Source organism: Pseudophryne corroboree, assembly GCF_028390025.1.
Source record: "Pseudophryne corroboree isolate aPseCor3 chromosome 2 unlocalized genomic scaffold, aPseCor3.hap2 SUPER_2_unloc_1, whole genome shotgun sequence".
Lineage (NCBI taxonomy): Eukaryota > Metazoa > Chordata > Amphibia > Anura > Myobatrachidae > Pseudophryne > Pseudophryne corroboree.
In genome coordinates, this window is record NW_026967488.1 from 558,977 (window position 1) to 581,663 (window position 22,687).

General features: G+C 48.8%; 1 protein-coding gene across 2 annotated transcripts in view; it reads left to right on the plus strand.

The window, feature by feature from the left end:
- Positions 1-22,687, plus strand: part of LOC134983034 (V-set domain-containing T-cell activation inhibitor 1-like) — a 145,243-nt gene that overhangs the window by 99,043 nt on the left and 23,513 nt on the right. The window lies entirely within an intron of this gene.

Sequence of the window (22,687 nt, forward strand, 5' to 3'; positions counted from 1 at the left end):
TGTACCTAATTTTTATGACTGTCATTACAACTTTGGCCTCTTCCCTTCTTCTTCTGTGGTGATAAACACCCTAACGTCTGATTCGTGCCACAACTTTACAAGCAACTTAACAACTATGAAATAAAGACACGGAGGTATATATATATATATATATATATATATAGGGAAAGGGATGGTCAGCTTTAGTTGAAATGTAACCTGTTTAAAACTTTAAACTACTAGTTACTTAAAAATACTAAAGATAAAGCTACAGACTTCCGCTTCTGGTCTCGCCGATGTGAGCCGCATCTGTGCGCAGCTCCGCTAAGCCGCCAGGCTCACACATTCACGGCTGCTCGTACAGCCTCCAAACCACGGGACCCACACCCGCGATCTCCCTGGACTGCGCAGCAGTATATGGGCTGCATCTTATTGCCGGCTATGCCCCGTAACAAGAGCAAGAACACGAAGGAGGGGCAATCCAAGATGGCGTCCGGAGCTGGCGGTGAGGAAACCCCAGCACCTGTCTCCGTACATGCTTGTGCAGTCTCCACTGTAAGAGGTGAGCGTGAAACCCGCACTCCTACAGCTTATGGTACTCCACTCTCCCCCAGGGATCAGTACTAAATCCCGCTGGACGGGATCCCGGCGGTCGAAATACCGATGCCGGAATCCCGACCACACAATCCCGACAGGGGTGGCGAGCAGAACGCAGCCCCTTGCGGGCTCGCTTCGCTCGCCACGCTGCGGGTACGGTGCCTCGCTACGCTCGGCACACTATTATATTCTCCATCTATGGGTGTCATGGACACCCACGGAGGGAGAATATGTCGGGATTGTGCCGGTCGGGATTCCGGCATCGGTATTTCGTCCGCCGGGATTCCGTCCGCCGGGATCTTGACCGCCTCCCCTCCCCCACAGCAGTAGACATGACATGAAACAACAGGATGCACCTGTAACTTACAGGGTAATGGTCACAGCTATTAGAGAGGCCATTGGACCATACCCTCCAGCTGGACCTTTTTAGCAGGTAAGGCACCTTTTTTTTTTATGGTCTGCAGTGGCAAACGCAGGATTTGCATGGGGGGGTTTCCAGAACTGGGTGGAGCCAAGCACGGGGGTGGGGACTGAGGTGACCCAGTATATGCTGGGTCCGTAAAACTAGCGTGTCTGTGTGTATATATACATACCTCCCAACTTTTAATATCCGGAAAAGGGGTGTGACCTAAGAAAAGGGGCGTGGCTTCACGGAGGACCCGCGGTTGCGAGCCACGCCCCCATTTTCGTCACTAAGGGGGCATGCCCAGCGCTCTGTGAGCCGCTGGCATGCCCCCTCTCCCTCTGACTCCAGTGAATAGATGCTGTGCGCACAGCGTCTATTCACCGCTGCTCTGCTAAGCAGAGCAGCGATTGACAGAGCCTCCCAACTGACCCCCCCACCGCGGGACACTGCGGCCCGCGGGTGGGACAGCGGGACAGTCCCCAAAAATGGGACTGTCCCGCGAAAATCGGGACAGTTGGGAGGTATGCATATCTATCTATCTATCTATCTATCTACACATATATATACTGTATATACACACACACACACACACACACACACACACACACACACACACACACATATATATATATACACATATACATACAATACATATACATACAATACATATACAAATAGCATATTAAGCACTTACAAGTGCCACCAGGAAGACAGCAGGCTGCAGAGGACGCTAGACAGCCATTAATACTCATGCAGCAAAAAAAAAAAAAAGTTTTTTTTTTTTTTTTTTGCTGGAGGGGGGTTTCTGGGTGCCCGGAAACCCCCCTGGGTGCTCCACTGGTCTGTACCAATTTTTGGTTCTCCAAACTTCTATTGAAAGCATAGCCACGCCCCTTTTCTAATTTGTACTGATTTTTCTGTGTAAAACGTTGGAGGGTATGTTGGACCCCTTATCACTGCACAGACTGCCAGCATTACACAGCAACTTGATAAACTCACACACACAGTTCAGGACAATGAACAGAGACTGGGTGCTGTGTTCTCTGATATTGCTGATCTTCAGACCAGTAATGCTAAACAGACAAAACTCCATCACACCATTTATAATAAGCTGCAAGCAGGGCTGTAGCGAGGGTGGTTCCAGTGGAGCGCGAGCTCCGAGCGCCAAAAAAAGTAAGAGGGCGCAGATGGGGCACACACTGACTCAGAGACTAGGTGGGGAATAGGTCAGGCCAGTGGTGACAGCAGGAGACACTGACATCCAGCATATGCCGGAGCTCTGCCCACCCACTTTACATGTCTCACTGTCTGCTTGTAGCTGTGCAGCTGGGTTACTTGTGTCCTGCAGGCCTCACTGCTGCAGCACCTCTTTCTGCCCTGGCTGCTGCAGCACCTCTTTCTGCCCTGGCTGCTGCAGGACCTCTCTTTGCCCAGAATTCTGTAGCACCTCTCTCTGCCCCGGCTGCTGCAGCACCTCAGTCTGCCCCGGCTGCTACAGCACCACTTTCTGCCTCGGCTGCTGCAGACCTCTCTCTGCCCCAGCTGTTGCAGCACCCCTCTCTGCCCCGGATGCTACAGCACCTCTCTCTACATTGATGCTGCAGCACCTCTCTATGCCCCACCTGCTGCTGCTGCAGCACCTCTCTCTGCGTTAGAAGCTGCAACGTAACATGTATAAATGGCTCTTTTGTGGTGTAACGTGTATAAGCGACTCTACTGTGGTGTAACGTATATAAGGGGTCATTCCGAGTTGATTGCTCGCTAGCTATTTTTTGCAGCGCTGTGAACAGATAGTCGCCGCCTTTAGGGGAGTGTATTTTCGCTTTGCAAGTATGTGATCTCCTGTGCAGCCGGGCGTACAAAAACAGTTTGTGCAGTTTCTGAGTAGCTCTGACCTTACTCAGCCGCTGCGATAACTTCAGCCTGTTCTTGCCCGGAATTGACGTCAGACACCCACCCTGCAAACGCTTGGACACGCCTGCGTTTTTCCTACCACTCCCAGAAAACGGTCAGTTGCCACCCACAAACGCCCTCTTCCTGTCAATCTCCTTACGATCGGCTGTGCGAATGGATTCTTCATAAAATCCATCGCTCTGCAACGAACCGATTTGTACCCGTGTGACGCGCCTGCGCATTGCAGTGCATATGCATGTGCAGTTTGGACCTGATTGCAGCGCAGCGAAAAATCCTAGCATGCGATCAGGTCGGAATGACCCCCATAAGCAGCTCTACTGTGTGGCATAACATGTATAAGCGTCTCTACTGTGTGGCGTAACATGTATAAGCGTCTCTACTGTGTGGCATAACATGTATAAGCGTCTCTACTGTGTGGCATAACATGTATAAGCGTCTCTACTGTGTGGCATAACATGTATAAGCGTCTCTACTGTGTGGCATAACATGTATAAGCGTCTCTACTGTGTGGCATAACATGTATAAGCGTCTCTACTGTGTGGCATAACATGTATAAGCGTCTCTACTGTGTGGTATAAAGTGATTAACGGAAACTACTGTGCAGTGTAATGTGAATTGGTTCTATTCTGTGGTCACACCCCTACCCCATGAAGCCACGACCCTATATATTTGTTGCGTGTCTGGGGCACGCACTGTCCTTGTTTTAAACTTGGGGTGCCCAGAGGAAACTTTCGCCCTGAGCTCTACAAGGTCTAGAACCGGCCCTGTCACCAATTTAGAATTGTTAAATAATTTTTCTCTGACGTCCTAGTGGATGCTGGGACTCCGTAAGGACCATGGGGATATAGCGGCTCCGCAGGAGACAGGGCACAAAATAAAAGCTTAAGGATCAGGTGGTGTGCACTGGCTCCTCCCCCTATGACCCTCCTCCAAGCCTCAGTTAGATTTTTGTGCCCGGCCGAGAAGGGTGCAATCTAGGTGGCTCTCCTGAGCTGCTTAGAATAAAAGTTTAGTTAGGTTTTTTTTTATTTTCAGTGAGTCCTGCTGGCAACAGGCTCACTGCATCGTGGGACTAAGGGGAGAAGAAACGGACTCACCTGAGTGCAGAGTGGATCGGGTTTCTTAGGCTACTGGACACTAGCTCCAGAGGGACGATCACAGGTTCAGCCTGGATGGGTCACCGGAGCCGCGCCGCCGTCCCCCTTACAGAGCCAGAAGAGACGAAGAGGTCCGGTGAAATCGGCGGCAGAAGACATCCTGTCTTCAGACTAAGGTAGCACACAGCACCGCAGCTGTGCGCCATTGCTCTCAGCACACTTCACACTCCGGTCACTGAGGGTGCAGGGCGCTGGGGGGGGAGCGCCCTGAGACGCAATATAACAGAATACCTTAGGTGGCAAAACAGAATACATCACATATAGCTCCTGGGCTATATGGATGTATTTTAATCCCCTGCCATTTTACACAAAAAAGCGGGAGATAAGGACGTCGTGAAGGGGCGGAGCCTATCTCCTCAGCACACAAGCGCCATTTTCCCTCACAGCTCCGCTGGAAGGACGGCTCCCTGACTCTCCCCTGCAGTCCTGCTTCAGAATCAGGGTAAAAAAGAGAAGGGGGGGCATTGTTGGCAGCAAATAACAATAATTAACAGCAGCTATAAGGGAATAACACTTATATAAGGTTATCCCTGTATATATATATAGCGCTGGGTGTGTGCTGGCAGACTCTCCCTCTGTCTCTCCAAAGGGCTAAGTGGGGTCCTGTCCTCTATCAGAGCATTCCCGGTGTGTGTGTGCTGTGTGTCGGTACGCGTGTGTCGACATGTATGAGGAGGAAAATTATGTGGAGGCGGAGCAGTTGCCTGCGTTGGTGATGTCACCCCCTAGGGAGTCGACACCTGACTGGATGATTGTATTTAAACAATTAAGTGATAATGTCAGCAATTTGCAAAAAACTGTTGACGACATGAGACAGCCGGCAAATCAGTTAGTGCCTGTCCAGGCGTCTCAGACACCGTCAGGGGCGCTAAAACGCCCGTTACCTCAGTGGGTCGACACAGACCCTGACACAGATACTGAGTCTAGTGTCGACGGTGACGAGACAAACGTAATGTCCAGTAGGGCCACACGTTACATGATCACGGCAATGAAAGAGGCATTGAACCTTTCTGACACTACAAGTACCACAAAGAAGGGTATTATGTGGGGTGAGAAAAAACTACCAATATTTTTTCCTGAGTCAGAGGAAATAAATGAGGTGTGTGAAAAAGCGTGGGTTTCTCCCGATAAAAAACAGCTAATTTCTAAAAAATTATTAGCATTATATCCTTTCCCGCCAGAGGTTAGGGCGCGTTGGGAAACACCCCCTAGGGTAGATAAGGCGCTCACACGTTTATCTAAACAAGTAGCGTTACCGTCTCCTGATACGGCTACCCTCAAAGAACCAGCTGATAGAAGGCTGGAAAATATCCTAAAAAGTATATACACACATACTGGTGTTATACTGCGACCAGCAATCGCCTCAGCCTGGATGTGCAGTGCTGGAGTCGCATGGTCGGATTCCCTGACTGAGAATATTGATACCCTGGATAGGGACAATATTTTGTTAACTATAGAACATTTAAAGGATGCATTATTATATATGCGTGATGCACAGAGGGATATTTGCACCCTGGCATCAAGAGTAAGTGCTATGTCCATCTCTGCCAGAAGAGCGTTGTGGACGCGACAGTGGTCAGGGGATGCGGATTCCAAACGGCACATGGAAGTATTGCCGTATAAAGGGGAGGAGTTATTTGGGGCTGGTCTATCGGACCTGGTGGCCACGGCAACGGCTGGAAAATCCACCTTTTTACCCCAGGTCACTCCACATCAGCAGAAAAAGACACCGTCTTTTCAATCTCAGTCCTTTAGTTCCCATAAGTACAAGCGAGCAAAAGGCCACTCCTTTCTGCCCCGGGGCAGAGGAAGAGGAAAAAGACTGCACCATGCAGCCGCTTCCCAAGAGCAGAAGCCCTCCCCTGCTTCTGCCAAGTCTTCAGCATGACGCTGGGGCTTTACAAGCAGACTCAGATATGGTGGGGGCCCGTCTCAAAAATTTCAACGCGCAGTGGGCTCACTCGCAAGTGGATCCCTGGATTCTACAGGTAGTATCGCAGGGGTACAAACTGGAATTCGAGGCGTTTCCCCCTCATCGTTTCCTGAAGTCTGCTTTACCAAAGTCTCCCTCCGACAGGGAGGCAGTTCTAGAAGCCATTCACAAGCTGTATTCCCAGCAGGTGATAATCAAGGTACCCCTCCTGCAACAAGGAAAGGGGTATTATTCCACGCTGTTTGTGGTACCGAAGCCGGACGGCTCGGTGAGACCAATTTTAAATCTGAAATCCTTGAACACTTACATAAAAAGGTTCAAATTCAAGATGGAGTCACTCAGAGCAGTGATAGCGAACCTGGAAGAAGGGGACTATATGGTGTCTCTGGACATCAAAGATGCTTATCTCCACGTCCCGATATACCCTTCTCACCAAGGGTACCTCAGGTTTGTAGTACTAAACTGTCATTATCAGTTTCAGACGCTGCCGTTTGGATTGTCCACGGCACCTCAGGTCTTTACCAAGGTAATGGCCGAAATGATGATTCTTCTACGAAGAAAAGGCATTTCAATTATCCCTTACTTGGACGATCTCCTGATAAGGGCAAGATCCAGGGAACAGTTAGAAGTCGGAGTAGCACTATCTCAGGTAGTGTTACGTCAGCACGGGTGGATTCTAAATATTCCAAAATCGCAGCTGATTCCAACGACACGTCTACTGTTCCTAGGAATGATTCTGGACACAGTCCAGAAGAAGGTGTTTCTCCCGGAGGAGAAGGCCAGGGAGTTATCCGAGCTAGTCAGGAGCCTCCTAAAACCAGGACAGGTCTCAGTGCATCAGTGCACGAGGGTCCTGGGGAAAATGGTGGCTTCTTACGAAGCGATTCCATTCGGAAGATTCCATGCAAGAACATTTCAGTGGGATCTACTGGACAAATGGTCCGGATCGCATCTGCAGATGCATCAGCGGATAACCCTGTCGCCAAGGACAAGGGTGTCTCTCCTGTGGTGGCTGCAGAGTGCTCATCTACTAGAGGGCCGCAGATTTGGCATTCAGGATTGGATCCTGGTAACCACGGATGCCAGCCTGAGAGGCTGGGGAGCAGTCACACAGGGAAGGAATTTCCAGGGCCTGTGGTCAAGCTTGGAAACGTCTCTTCATATAAACATTCTGGAACTAAGGGCCATTTACAATGCCCTAAGTCAAGCAAAACCTCTGCTTCAGGGTCAGGCGGTGTTGATCCAATCGGACAACATCACGTCAGTCGCCCACGTAAACAGACAGGGCGGCACGAGAAGCAGGAGGGCAATGGCAGAAGCTGCAAGGATTCTTCGCTGGGCGGAAAATCATGTGATAGCACTGTCAGCAGTATTCATTCCGGGAGTGGACAACTGGGAAGCAGACTTCCTCAGCAGACACGACCTTCACCCGGGAGAGTGGGGACTTCACCCAGAAGTCTTCCACCTGATTGTAAACCGTTGGGAAAAACCAAAGGTGGACATGATGGCGTCACGTCTAAACAAAAAACTGGACAGATATTGCGCCAGATCAAGGGACCCTCAGGCAATAGCAGTGGACGCTCTGGTAACGCCGTGGGTGTACCAGTCAGTGTATGTGTTCCCTCCTCTGCCTCTCATACCAAAAGTACTGAGAATCATAAGGAGAGGAGTAAGAACTATACTCGTGGTTCCGGATTGGCCAAGACGGACTTGGTACCCGGAACTTCAAGAGATACTCACGGACGAACCGTGGCCTCTACCTCTAAGAAAGGACCTGCTACTGCAGGGGCCTTGTCTGTTCCAAGACTTACCGCGGCTGCGTTTGACGGAATGGCGGTTGAACGCCGGATCCTGAGGGAAAAAGGCATTCCAGAAGAAGTCATCCCTACTCTGGTCAAAGCCAGGAAGGACGTAACCGCAAAACATTATCACCGCATTTGGCGTAAATATGTTGCGTGGTGTGAGGCCAAGAAGGCCCCTACAGAGGAATTTCAACTGGGTCGTTTCTTTCATTTCCTGCAAACAGGACTGTCTATGGGCCTAAAATTAGGGTCCATTAAGGTTCAAATTTCGGCCCTGTCGATTTTCTTCCAGAAAGAACTGGCTTCAGTACCTGAAGTTCAGACATTTGTAAAAGGGGTGCTGCACATACAGCCTCCTTTTGTGCCTCCAGTGGCACCTTGGGATCTCAATGTGGTGTTGAGTTTTCTAAAGTCACATTGGTTTGAACCACTTTCCACTGTGGACTTAAAATATCTCACATGGAAGGTGTCGATGCTGTTAGCCTTGGCTTCAGCCAGGCGTGTGTCAGAATTGGCAGCTTTATCATATAAAAGCCCTTACTTGATATTTCATTCTGACAGGGCGGAATTGAGGACTCGTCCTCAATTTCTACCTAAGGTGGTTTCTGCATTTCACATGAACCAACCTATTGTGGTACCTGCGGCTACCAGGGACTTAGAGGACTCTAAGTTGCTTGACGTTGTCAGGGCCTTGAAAATATATGTTTCCAGGACGGCTGGAGTCAGAAAATCTGACTCGCTGTTTATCCTGTATGCACCCAACAAGCTGGGTGCTCCTGCTTCTAAGCAGACGATTGCTCGTTGGATTTGTAGTACAATTCAGCTTGCACATTCTGTGGCAGGATTGCCACAGCCAAAATCAGTAAAAGCCCATTCCACAAGGAAGGTGGGCTCATCTTGGGCGGCTGCCCGAGGGGTCTCGGCTTTACAACTTTGCCGAGCAGCTACTTGGTCAGGGGCAAACACGTTTGCTAAATTCTACAAATTTGATACCCTGGCTGAGGAGGACCTGGAGTTCTCTCATTCGGTGCTGCAGAGTCATCCGCACTCTCCCGCCCGTTTGGGAGCTTTGGTATAATCCCCATGGTCCTTACGGAGTCCCAGCATCCACTTAGGACGTCAGAGAAAATAAGATTTTACTTACCGATAAATCTATTTCTCGTAGTCCGTAGTGGATGCTGGGCGCCCATCCCAAGTGCGGATTGTCTGCAATACTTGTATATAGTTATTGTTACAAAAATTTGGGTTATTATTGTTGTGAGCCATCTTTTCAGAGGCTCCTTTGCGTTTATCATACTGTTAACTGGGTTCAGATCACAAGTTGTACGGTGTGATTGGTGTGGCTGGTATGAGTCTTACCCGGGATTCAATATCCTTCCTTATTATGTACGCTCGTCCGGGCACAGTATCCTAACTGAGGCTTGGAGGAGGGTCATAGGGGGAGGAGCCAGTGCACACCACCTGATCCTTAAGCTTTTATTTTGTGCCCTGTCTCCTGCGGAGCCGCTATATCCCCATGGTCCTTACGGAGTCCCAGCATCCACTACGGACTACGAGAAATAGATTTATCGGTAAGTAAAATCTTATTTTATTTTCAAATATAACATGTCACCACATGTTGGCCAGGCCCCCAATTCCGTACAGGGCAGGGGGCGCCAAAACATACCCTTGCTCCGGGCACCATAGCACCTAGCTACACCTCTGGCTGCAAGATTTAGAAAATCGCTCGCACAAAAATAACTTAAGAGTTGTTGGCATCCCTGAAGAGGTCAAAGGTCCTGCCCTTTACGATTTTTTTTAAATCTACCCTTCCGGGATTATTACAAACGTCTGATCAGTGCCAAGATATGATTATAGAGCGAGCAGACGGATTGGGCCCACTGCGCACTCAGCCAGGAGCTAGACCACGCGTTGTAATTTTCCGAGTCTTAAACTATGCACATAAAAATCTACTACGGGCAGCATCTCGTAAGCTCAGATCCCTGAATTGGAACGGCAATAAATTATTCCTTTTCCAGGACTACTCTGCCGAATTAACAGCTGCCAGAAAAGAATTCTCACCTGTATGTTCCCAGCTGATTAAAAAGGGGGAAAAATGTGCTTTACTGTACCCTGCAAGACTCCCTATATACGATGGTTTATCACATGCTGATTTTAACACAGTGGCTGATGCACAACAGTATTTGGAAGAAATACAAAATGAATTGGATGCTCAGTCCACTTCGGATACAGAGTTTCTCATTACCCTTTTCTGCTACTGCTGTACTGACACCAAGAACCTTCAATTCTTTCCCAGTGCTAGTAGTAGCAGTACTAGTCTGACTGTTTCACATTACTTCAGATTACTTTGGATTGCTAAGCATGGCTTTGCTCTATAGATATTAGCGATCCTGAATCATACTTGCCTACCCTCCCGGAATGGCCGGGATACTCACGAAAATCAGGTGGCCCTCACGGTGCCGGAAAGGTGGGCAAGCCTCCCTCTTTCCGTGCTGCCCCTCCATGACCCTCCTCGGAAGCCTGCAGCAGAGAACAAGTGGGCGGTCCGAGGGGGTCCGATGACGCGATTCGTGCTGAATTGCATCATCGTAACTCCGCCCCCCGCTATACAGCGCCTCTTTTCTATGCACTGCATAGCGGGGGCGGAGCCACGATGACGCAATTCTGGTGCCATGCCCCCCGGACTGTCCACTACCCTGTTGGCCACGCCCCTGGAATGCCAATCCTGCTGCCGACCACGCCCCCATGCACCTACAACGCTGCCTCCTCCCGGAGGAGGGGGCAGCAAAGTAGGTAAGTATGCCCTGAATGGACATCTGTCTTCACTCCACTGTGACTGGCTACCTAGCTGGGAGTCCACTCCCTTCTCCAACCCCCCCCCCCCCCCCCCATCCCCTCCTTTTCTTTCTCTTCTCCCTCTCTTCTCTCCCCTTATCCCCATTTCTTTACCCTCCCGAGTCTTTCCTTCCCTTACTGCTCCCCCCCCCCTCACCCCCCCCCCCCTTTTATTTCTCCCTTCCCCACCTTACTGGTTGGTTGCTTCATACGGTAACAAACAGACACCATGTGCCTTGGTGGCATGTAGGAGTGGAAGTCTGTAAACCCGAGACTGTGCATTGTAGAGACGGTCACGTCTGCCTGTGCCGGAAACGAGCCAGAAATCCGCTCACTGAATGATGCAATGTATTTTGTTTCATGGTTACTTGTTATTTTTGTTTATGTTGTACCTTGCCCAGGTTCAGACCTACTCCCGGTCTCTATCTACCCCTTATGCACCTTTTTCTTGTGAATGTACAGTGAGGGGAAAAATGTATATTCAAACACCCAAACATACGAGGTACTATGATGAAATCTCACTTCTCTACTCTGATAATAATGGTGTTAGGTAAAATTGTCTCCCTAAAGGTGGGAGGTCTGAATTCTCCCCAAAAGAGGAAGAAGATTCTGCTCTATCGGACCAAACAAAACATTGATATTGCCTTCGTTCAGGAGACGCGCCTCATTCCTACTGAAATTTTGAGATTACGAATCCTATGATGGACGGTTTTAATTTCTGCATCCTTTAACATGAAAAAAAAGAGAGGTGCGGTCATACTTGTTCGAAGGCATTTCAATGTAGACACGATTTCCTCTGTGATTGATCCTGAAGGGTGGCATGTGTTGGGAGAAGTGAAAATTGGCACGACACATTATATTTTTTTGCAATTTATATGCGCCTAATAAATAACCCTTATAAACGTTTCTTTGTTAAGATCTTCGCAGTCCTTCAACATTTTTCCCATCTACCCATGTTAATATGTGGAGATGTTACCATGTACATTTCCCCTTCTTTAGACTAACAAAAATCTACAACTAAATTACACCCCCCTTATAACAATGGCATCCCTATGCTCCTGGACAAATGACATTTGTTAGATAGTTGGAGAACTTACCATCCGACTGATAAAGTATATACCTGCTTGTCAGCGGCTAACGGTTCTTTATCCAGAATAGATGACATTTTGGTTTTTACTCTTATGTTCCCTACAGTTGAGGAGGTTGATATACTGCCCATTTGTATGTCGGACCATGCCATGGAATGGTTGACGTTACGCACCAGTGTCGACTTAGGCCCATATATTACATGGAGATATCCCTCATCTTTCTCTAACTCCATCAAATTCAAGCCGCCTGGGCGGACTATGAAGTAAACAATATGGACGCTTTAACCACTGACCCACTCCTTTTTTGGCAAGCCTCAAAACCAGTTGTTAGTGGGACGATTATTGGCTGCGTTCATTCTTTCAAAAACACTACTACGGCTGAATACCTATCACATCAGACACAACTGACTACTGCTTATCAATTGTATGTCTCAGACCCCTCCCCTTCCAACAAGAACAATTATTCCTTATCCAAGATACACTTCGATGCCTTGCTAAACAAATTAGAATCCACTTATTCTTTGCATAAAGACCATCTATTTTACAAATTTGGAAACAAAGTTGAAAAACTTTTAACTAATTTATTGTGCAGTCAATCCTCCCCTACGGTAGTACAACCTCTCAGATTACCTGACGGCACATTAGAATCCCGCAGTGCTCATATTGTAATTATCATGAAAAACTATTATGTGGGCTTGTATTCTATTCCCTTACAGGAGACTGATTATATAGAGTCTTTTTTGGATAACCTACATATCCCACAACTCCCCTCTTCCAATATTAGCCTCCTTACAGCTGCGGTGACTGAGTTGGAAGTCAGAAACGTCATTACTAAATTGAAACCAGGGAAAGCCCCTGACCCTGATGGCCTGACTGCCGAATATTACAAACTTCTGTCTCTCTCTGTTGTCCCTGTGTTAACAATAATGTATAATCTTATCATCACCATCACCATTTACCCAGATATTTTAATTCTGCCATTATCAAATGATCCCTAAACCAGGAAGGGACCTCGGTAATCCATCTTCTTATCGACCGATATCTCTTCTTAACCTGGATTATAAAATATTGACAAAGATTTTGGCCGATAGGCTGAAAGTGGTTCTTCCTATAATTATCCATAAAGACCAATTAGGATTTATTATTGGTCACCAATGTCCGGAGGGTCTTCTTGGCTATCTATGATATCACTCAGATGGACTCTCCCCCTCCTAGTGCTATCCTATCCCTGGATGCCGAGAAGGCCTTCAACATGGTGCTCTGGAATCATCTTTTTAATACTATGTCCAAATTTGGCTTCCCAGAAAAATGTATTTCCATTGTCCCAGTATTATACTCTTTTCCCCTCTCAAAATTGTCCTGTATTGGTTATCTTTCAGATCCTATTTCCATATTAAGAGGAACACGACAGGGCTGCCCCTTGTCGCCCCTACTGTTTGCCATTGCACTAGAACCGCTTTCGCTCACCCTCAGAAATTCCCCTCCCTACCAAGGTATTACAGTTGGTTCTGTGGATTTGAGGGTTTCCTTATTTGCAGATGACATGCTTTTATTCGTATCCCATCCCGAACATTCCCTGCCGGTAGTTATGGATATTATTGCCCAATTCAGCTCATTTTCAGGTTACAAGATACACACAGATAAATCTGAGATTCTACCCATATCAGGTTCTCTTGATTCTATGTGCACTGACCCATCCTTAAATACTATGAAAATAGTTCGGTCTCACTTTAAATATCTAGGAATCCAAATAGCAGCCAAACTCTCTGAAATGTATACACCAAGTTTTACCCCACTGATTTTACATATTACAAACACTTTAGAGGCTTGTATTTCCCTCCTTCTTTCGTTGTTGGGAAGAATGGCTGTAGTCAAACAAATAGTACTCCCTGAATTACTATATCTTATGCAAATGCTCCCACTCCGGTTACTTGATTGAGACATTAAAATCTTATATGCTATTTTTCAGGTATTTCTCTGTAAGGCGGGTAAACCCCGAATAGCATGCAGAAAACTGCAAATGTCCAGGCAACATGGTGGCTTTGGCTTCCCAGACCTAATACTTTATACCTATGCAATTCTTTTTCGTTGTGCCTCTGATTGGTTGTTAGAACAGAGCGTCTACATGAACTATGAACTAGATTCAGCTATGCTACAAACATTATCACCTAATGCCTTCTTACATACACCTAAAACCAAAATACCCTTGAAATTATTCCAGAACCCTCTTTTTAAAGATATTTACAATTCCTGGCTGGCTGTTATTAAAAAATTAAAACATAATCTTACTTACACTATCCATATATCTCTATGGGGTAATCCCCTGTTTGACCCAGGTAGGGACTCCTCTCCCTTCCACAGACTCTTTTCTAAAGGTATCTGAGCCACATCGGACGTGTTTGACCCCGGTGGGAAAATGTTCTCTTTTTCTTCTCACCAGGAGAAGTATAGCCTCACACCTCAGTTCATGTACCCCTATATACAAATTCAACATCACATCTCCTCATTTGCTGACATAATCTCATCTAAGAAGACTCCTGACGAGCGAGACATTGGGGGTGATTCCGAGTTGTTCGCTCGCTAGCTGCTTTTAGCAGAATTGCACGCGCTAGGCCGCCGCCCTCTGGGAGTGAATCTTAGCTCAGCAGAAGTGCGAACGAAAGATTAGCAGAATTGCGAATAGAAATTTCTGTGCAGTTTCTGAGTAGCTCCAGACTTACTCCTACATTGCAACCAGCTCAGTCCTTTTCGTTCCTGGTTTGACGTCACAAACACACCCAGCGTTTGCCCAACCACTATCCCCATTTCTCCAGCCACTCCTGCGTTTTGCAACTCGAACGCCTGCGTTTTTCCGCACACTCCCATAAAACGGCCAGTTTCCACCCAGAAACACCCACTTCCTGTCAATCACACTACGATCAGCACAGCGATGAAAAAGCTTCGTTATGCCGTGAGTAAAATACCTAACTTTTGTGTAAAATAACTAAGCGCATGCGCTCTGCGAACCTTGCGCATGCGCAGTAAGCGACTAATCGCAGTATAGCAAAAATCGGCAACGAGCAAACAACTCGGAATGACCCCCATTCTCTTAAATTTCCTACATATGTCACAACACTTATAAATTGAGATATCTACCTCTCTTTATTATCTCTGCATAAAGACCAGATTCGTATGGCAATAACGAAATGATGGTCCACTGATGTACCATTGGTGACCAATGAGACCGTTCCTTTTCATCATTATGATAAAACTATGAAAATCTTACGTTGCTCCTTATTGCAGGAGGTTCATGCCAAGACTATACACAGAGCTTACATTACACAAATGCAGCGCACGCATTACATACCCAATGAAGTTCTGAGTTGGTTAAAGTGCTCTATTACTTCAACTACTTTTCTACATTATCTATGGCAATGTCATAAAATTAGAAAATTCTGGAACAAAGTGCTATATTTCATAAATGCCACTTTTAAGTTACAATTGAAGTTAGACCCACGCCCCTGTCTTTTCCCAATTTCTAACCATGGATAATTCAGGGCTTAGAATCTACTTTGATCCCATTCCTCACGGACTTGGTGACAGTAGGAAAAAAGCTAATAATGCGGCATTGGATCTCGTCCACGTCGCCTTCTCTAGCCGAAGTACAGTCATTGCTTCTTCAAATTCTCTACTATGACAGAGAATCTACTGTTCCTGGCGTAGAGATTGGGTGTTATTCTCTTCTATCGGAAATGGGGTCTCTATATAGAAAAACTTGATAAGTCGACTCGTTCCGAAATTTTTAAATTGTATGAAAACACTGATTGGTGGCATTATTGAAAACTTGCAGATCTTATCTAACATGTTTAACATGTCTACTGTATGTACCATTATTGATTGATCTCAACTATAACGTGGAATCTCCTCTCCACATTGGCATTTAATAAATGTAATCCTACTATTACCAATTCTGAAATCTCTCATTGATGCATTCTATCTATATGTTCTCTTACTAGATGCCCCCCTCCCCCCCCACCTACCTTTCCTCTGTTGAGTTATATGCTTTGTTTTTACGGGACAGTATTCAATATATATAAGATTTGATATACTGTATATATTTACAATGAGGACCACAATATTGTTGTCATGTTTTTATTGATTAGTTATAACTTTGCATACAGTGTTCTTATTATACTCCTTATAATTAGTATTTAATAGATATGATTGCTCCTGCGATCGTATTCTTCATCATCCTTTCTGATTTTATGAAGCCTATTAATAGACAATTCTGGTATATTGTGAGAATTTTCTGTAACATCTGTATATTGGGGGTCATTCTGACCCATTCACACACTGCTGGTTGTCGCAGCGGTGCAAACTGGTCGGCTCTGTGCCTGCGCGGTGGCCTCAATGCGTGTGCCCGCCTGGCAACACCCAGAAAAACGAAGAAAGCGATCGCTGGCACAATCGCAAGAAGATTGACAGCAGGAAGGCGTTCCGGGGTGGCAACTCACCGTTTTCTGGGAGTGGTGAGTCCAACGCAGGCGTGTCCTGGCGTTTGGAGGGCGGATGTGTTACGTCAATTCCGGGACCTTCATCGCTGGATCGATCGCACAGGGTAGGTAACTGTTCCCCTGGTCTAGTTCCACACAAAACTATTTTAGCATAGCAGGGCCACACAAGCGTTCGCAGCCTTGCTATGCAGAAATACACTCCCGCATAGGCGGCGTCTAGTTAATCGCACGAGCAGCAAAAAGTTGCTACGTGCGATCAACTTGGAATCACTCCCATTGAGTCTGTTGTGGACCATCTTTTTCTCTCCCTTTCTCTTTGAAGATTGTTGTTATTCTGTAAGAAAACCGTATACAGATATATAAAAAAAAAAAAAAAAAAAAAAAGGATGTAGTTAGAAAAGGAGGAAAGACAGATAAAGTATGGCGGCGCGGAAAGAGCAGCCCCACAAAGCGATATCACCATCTCCGTCCTTCCCACAAACCGAAATAGATGGGAGGTCACCCGCCGACCCAACTCCACACTCCAATCACACAAATAAAAAGGCCCACCTGTACCGGTGGTGCCGCTGATCCCAGTAGGGGAGAATCAGCCTAAAGACCTGATTCAGTAAGGAGCAGAATTTGCAATCCTTTGGATCACATGCTGGGGTCACCCATCGCATGGCAAGGCGCCCAGCATGCTAACCCCCACCCCCCACGAGAGCACGTTGAAATTGCGGTCGCACCCCAATTTCGGCGTGAATGCTAAAAATAGGGTAGCCATCTGCCAGCGCAGGAGGCCCGTCGAGATTTTAGTGTGACGTCACGGAGCAACCCCCCCCATCACGCCCCCCGTTCGTGCTGCCACACCCCCATTTCTCCGTTGCCATCCCCGCAAAGCTCCGCCTACGCCTTGGAAACAGAGCTTTGCCACCCCCGCCCCACGAATGCCTCTGCCTGATCGACAGGCAGAGACTATCGCATTTTCTATTGGGCGCCGGAGAAAATGCGGACGCATGCACAGGATGGGCCCTGCGCATGCGCCTGCATTTTATTCAGAATTTTTGCAGTTGGATTGCGTATTGTGATCCAACCTGAATCAGGTCCTAAATCCGTGTATTGAAGGGGAGAGCGCCTCAATGTACCAAAGGCAGATAGAGACTGCTACCGTTCTTTCCTGCCTAACAATGGAAGAAACCGAACATGCACCAGGGAGGAAGGGTGGGAACTTCCAACCATGGGCGTAGCCACACAACCCACAAAATGTCCCTTCCAACCATGGGCGTGGCCACGCAACCCTCCAAATGTCCCTTCCAACCATGGGCGCAGCCACACAGCCCACAAAATGTCCGTTCCAACCATGGGCGCAGCCACACAACCCACAAAATGTCCCTTTCAACCATGGGCGTGGCCACACAACCCACCAAATGTCCCTTCCAACCATGGGCGCAGCCACACAGCCCACAAAATGTCCGTTCGAACCATGGGCGCAGCCACACAACCCACAAAATGTTCCTACCAACCATGGGCGCAGCCACACAACCCACAAAATGTCCCTTCCAACAATGGGCGCAGCCACAGTACCCACAAAATATCCCTTCCAACCATGGGCGCAGCCACACAACCCACAAAATGTCCCTTCCAACCATGGGCGCAGCCACACAACCCACAAAATGTCCCTTCCAACCATGGGCGCAGCCACACAACCCACAAAATGTCCGTTCCAACCATGGGCGTGGCCACACAGCCCACGAAATGTCCGTTCCAACCATGGACACAGCCACACAGCCCACGAAATGTCCGTTCCAACCATGGGCGCAGCCACACAACCCACAAAATGTCCCTTTCAACCATGGGCGTGGCCACACAACCCACCAAATGTCCCTTCCAACCATGGGCGCAGCCACACAGCCCACGAAATGTCCGTTCCAACCATGGGCGCAGCCACACAGCCCACGAAATGTCCGTTCCAACCATGGGCGCAGCCACACAACCCACAAAATGTTCCTACCAACCATGGGCGCAGCCACACAACCCACAAAATGTCCCTTCCAACCATGGGCGCTGCCACAGTACCCACAAAATATTCCTTCCAACCATGGGTGCAGCCACACAACCCACAAAATATCCCTTCCAACCCCATGGGCACAGCCACACAACCCACAAAATGTCCCTTCCAACCATGGGCGCAGCCACAAAACTCACAAAATGTCCCTTCCAACCATGGGCGCAGCCACACAACCCACAAAATGTCCCTTCCAACCATGGGCGCAGCCACACAGCCCATGGAATGTCCCTTCCAACCATGGGCACAGCCACACAACCCACAAAATATCCCTTCCAACCATGGGCGCAGCCACACAACCCACAAAATGTCCCTTCCAACCACGGGCGCATCCACACTACCCACAAAATGTCCCTTCCAACCCCATGGGCGCAGCCACACTACCCACAAAATGTCCCTTCCAACCATGGGCGCAGCCACACAACCCACAAAATATCCCTTCCAACCCCATGGGCGCAGCCACACTACCCACAAAATGTCCCTTCCAACCATAGGCGCAGCCACACAATCCACAAAATGTCCCTTCCAACCCCATGGGCGCAGCCACACAACCCACAAAATATCCCTTCCAACCCCATGGGCGCAGCCACACAACCCACAAAATGTCCCTTCCAACCATTGGCGCAGCCACACAACCCACAAAATGTCCCTTCCAACCATGGGCGCGCAGCCACACTACCCACAAAATGTCCCTTCCAACCATGGGCGCAGCCACACTCCCCACAAAATGTCCCTTCCAACCATGGGCGCAGCCACACTCCCCACAAAATGTCCCTTCCAACCATGGGCGCAGCCACACTACCCACAAAATGTCCCTTGCAACCACGGGCGCAGCCACACAACCCACAAAATGTCCCTTCCAACCACGGGCGCATCCACACTACCCACAAAATGTCCCTTCCAACCCCATGGGCGCAGCCACACTACCCACAAAATGTCCCTTCCAACCATAGGCGCAGCCACACAACCCACAAAATGTCCCTTCCAACCCCATGGGCGCAGCCACACAACCCACAAAATATCCCTTCCAACCCCATGGGCGCAGCCACACAACCCACAAAATATCCCTTCCAACCATAGGCGCAGCCACACAACCCACAAAATGTCCCTTCCAACCCCATGGGCGCAGCCACACAACCCACAAAATATCCCTTCCAACCCCATGGGCGCAGCCACACAACCCACAAAATATCCCTTCCAACCCCATGGGCGCAGCCACACAACCCACAAAATGTCCCTTCCAACCATGGGCGCAGCCACACAACCCACAAAATGTCCCTTCCAACCATGGGCGCAGCCACACTACCCACAAAATGTCCCTTCCAACCATGGGGGTCATTCCGAGTTGTTCGCTCGTTAAAAATCTTTGCATCGCAGCGATTTTCCGCTTAATGCGCATGCGCAATGTCCGCACTGCGACTGCGCCAAGTAAATTTGCTATGCACTTAGGAATTTTACTCACGGCTTTTTCATCGTTCTGGCGATCGTAATGTGATTGACAGGAAATGGGTGTTACTGGGCGGAAACAGGCCGTTTTATGGGCATGTGGGAAAAAACGCTACCGTTTCCGGAAAAAACGCAGGAGTGGCCGAAGAAACGGGGGAGTGTCTGGGCGAACGCTGGGTGTGTGTGTGACCTCAAACCAGGAACGACAAGCACTGATCTGATCGCAGATGCCGAGTAAGTCTGGAGCTACTCAGAAACTGCTACGAGGTGTGTAATCGCAATATTGCGATTACATCGTTCGCTATTTTAAGATGCTAAGATTCACTCCCAGTAGGCGGCGGCTTAGCATGAGCAAATCTGCTAAAATCCGCTTGCGAGCGAACAACTCGGAATGACCCCCCATGGGCGCAGCCACACTACCCACAAAATGTCCCTTCCAACCATGGGCGCAGCCACACTACCCACAAAATGTCCCTTCCAACCATGGGCGCAGCCACACTACCCACAAAATGTCCCTTGCAACCCCACCCCTAACTAAGGGCCTAATTCAGACCTGATCTTTGTGCTGCAAATTACACTGTCCTGCGATCACATAGTCGCCGCCCAGGGGGAGTGAATATTCGCCCCGTGTAAGTGTGTGATCACATGTGTACGTTGTGCGAACATTCCCCTCAGTCAGCGGCCAGCTGCAAATCCGTTCACATCACACTCACCATCTAATGTTTTTTCCAGTCTGTGCACAGCCCAGAACTTACTCCTCCAGTGCTGGCTGATCGGGGCCGGAGCTGACGTCCCACACCCGCCCTGAAAACGCTTGGGAACGCCTGCGTTTTTCCGGACACTCCCAGTAAACGGTCAGTTACCACCCACAAACGACCTCTTCCTGTCAATCACCTTGCGAACGCCCGTGCGATCAAAATTTGGCACCATGCTGACGCTGCTGTCCTTTGCGCATACGCAGTAGCTCGATAATCGCCCGCTGTGTGAAAACGCACAGCAGCGATCAGGTCTGAATCCGGCCCTAAAGCCTATAAGCTAACCTGACCTAGCCCCCACCTACCAGACCTAGCCCCCACCTACCAGACCTAGCCCCCTCCTACCTGACCTAGCCCCCTCCTACCTGACCTAGCCCCCTCCTACCTGACCTAGCCCCCTCCTACCTGACCTAGCCCCCTCCTACCAGGCCTAGCCCCCTCCTACCAGACCTAGCCCCCTCCTACCAGACCTAGCCCCCTCCTACCAGGCCTAGCACCCACCTACCAGACCTAGCCCCCTCCTACCTGACCTAGCCCCCTCCTACCATACCACTAGCCCCCCTCCTACCATACCACTAGCCCCCTCCTACCAGACCTAGCCCCCTCCTACCATACCTAGCCCCCTCCTACCTGACAGCCTCCCGGCACCTATTAACCCTTGCTAAACCATACCTCCCAACTGCTGATGTGCCCAATGGAGGACAGTAATGTGCGCCTGAGGTGCGCGCCCGAATTTGGGGGTCTGGCATTGTGGCAGGGGGTGTGGCATCATAGTAGGGGCATGGCCTCATGGCAAATGCTGCAATCGCAAACCACGCCCCCTATTTTTGTCAGTGTGGGGGCATGGACGTACTCAGTGAGCTGCTGGTAATGCCCCCTGTCCCTCTCTGTCGGGGAATAGACGCTGTGCGCATGAACACATCATCTATTCACGACTGCTCTGCTCAGAGCAGTGAGTGCCAGGGAGGGATCTCCCAACTGCCCCCCCTTACCCCACCCGCGGGATACTGCGATCCGTAGGTGGGACAGCTGGACAGACCGTGAAAACAGGACTGTCCCGCCAGTTGGGAGGTATGGCTAAACCAAGGTGCAGCTACTCTCATCCTCAGGGTCTATCTCACTAAATGCATACCGTTACCAATACTGAGCAAAAATAATGATTTAGGTGATCTGCTATTGCCTCGTCTCCCTCCACCAAATGCTCACTCTGTGTCCTAAGACTTATTGGCCCTCATTCCGAGTTGATGGCTCACTAGCTAATTTTTGCAGCGCTGCGATCGGATAGTCGCCGCCTATAGGGAAGTGTATTTTCGCTTTGCAAGAGTGCGATCGCCTGTGCAGCCAAGCGGAACCAAATTTGTTTTTTTTTAAGTTTCTGAGTAGCTCAATGGTACCATTGAAGGTTAACCCACTACTGGCCATCTGTACTGCTCTGTCCCACGCTATCCCCCTCCCCCCGACTCTATTCCGTCCCCCCCCACCCTACCCCTGGCTGCATACTTACCTCCCAGTGGGTTCTCTTCCTCTGCAGCTAGGGTCCCTCCTGTCGCTGTAGCAGTGGGAGTCATTGGACGGCGGTGCATAACCGCCTCGCCCTACGCATGCACCTATGTGTATTATATATGTGTACGCAGTCTGTCACAGCTAGATGTGTAGCAATAATCACATTAATCCGGGGTCAGGGCGATGTTTCAGCTGTGGCTGCAGGTATGTGGCGTTACGTCTTACCCTCCCCCCACCCTATTTATAAACGCCCTTTATTCACTGGAAGGTGTGAAACAATTTGTCGCTTGTGTAACACAATAGTCACCGGGACAGGATTGCTTACACAATACAGCGTCTGGCTGGTGGATAACCTCTGACCCACATGTGAGATATGGTACAAGAAAGAGAAAAGGGTGTTTACCCCTGTGATTGAGGGGTCTATGTACTAAGCCTTGGAGATAAAGTACCAGACAATCCGCTCATAACTGTCATGTAACATTCTGTGCTTGCAAAATAACAGTTAGGAGCTGATTGTCTGGTACTTTATCTCCCTCCACTTTATCTCTCTCTAAGGCTTAGTACATAGGGGTCCATCATGAAGCAGAGAAAAGTGTGGAGAAGTGAGCCAGTGGAGAAGTTGCCCATGGCAACCAATCAGCATTGAAGTAACATTTATAATTTGCATACTATACAATTGTACGGAGCAGCTGATTGGTTGCCATGGGCCACTTCTCCACAGGCTCACTTATCCAC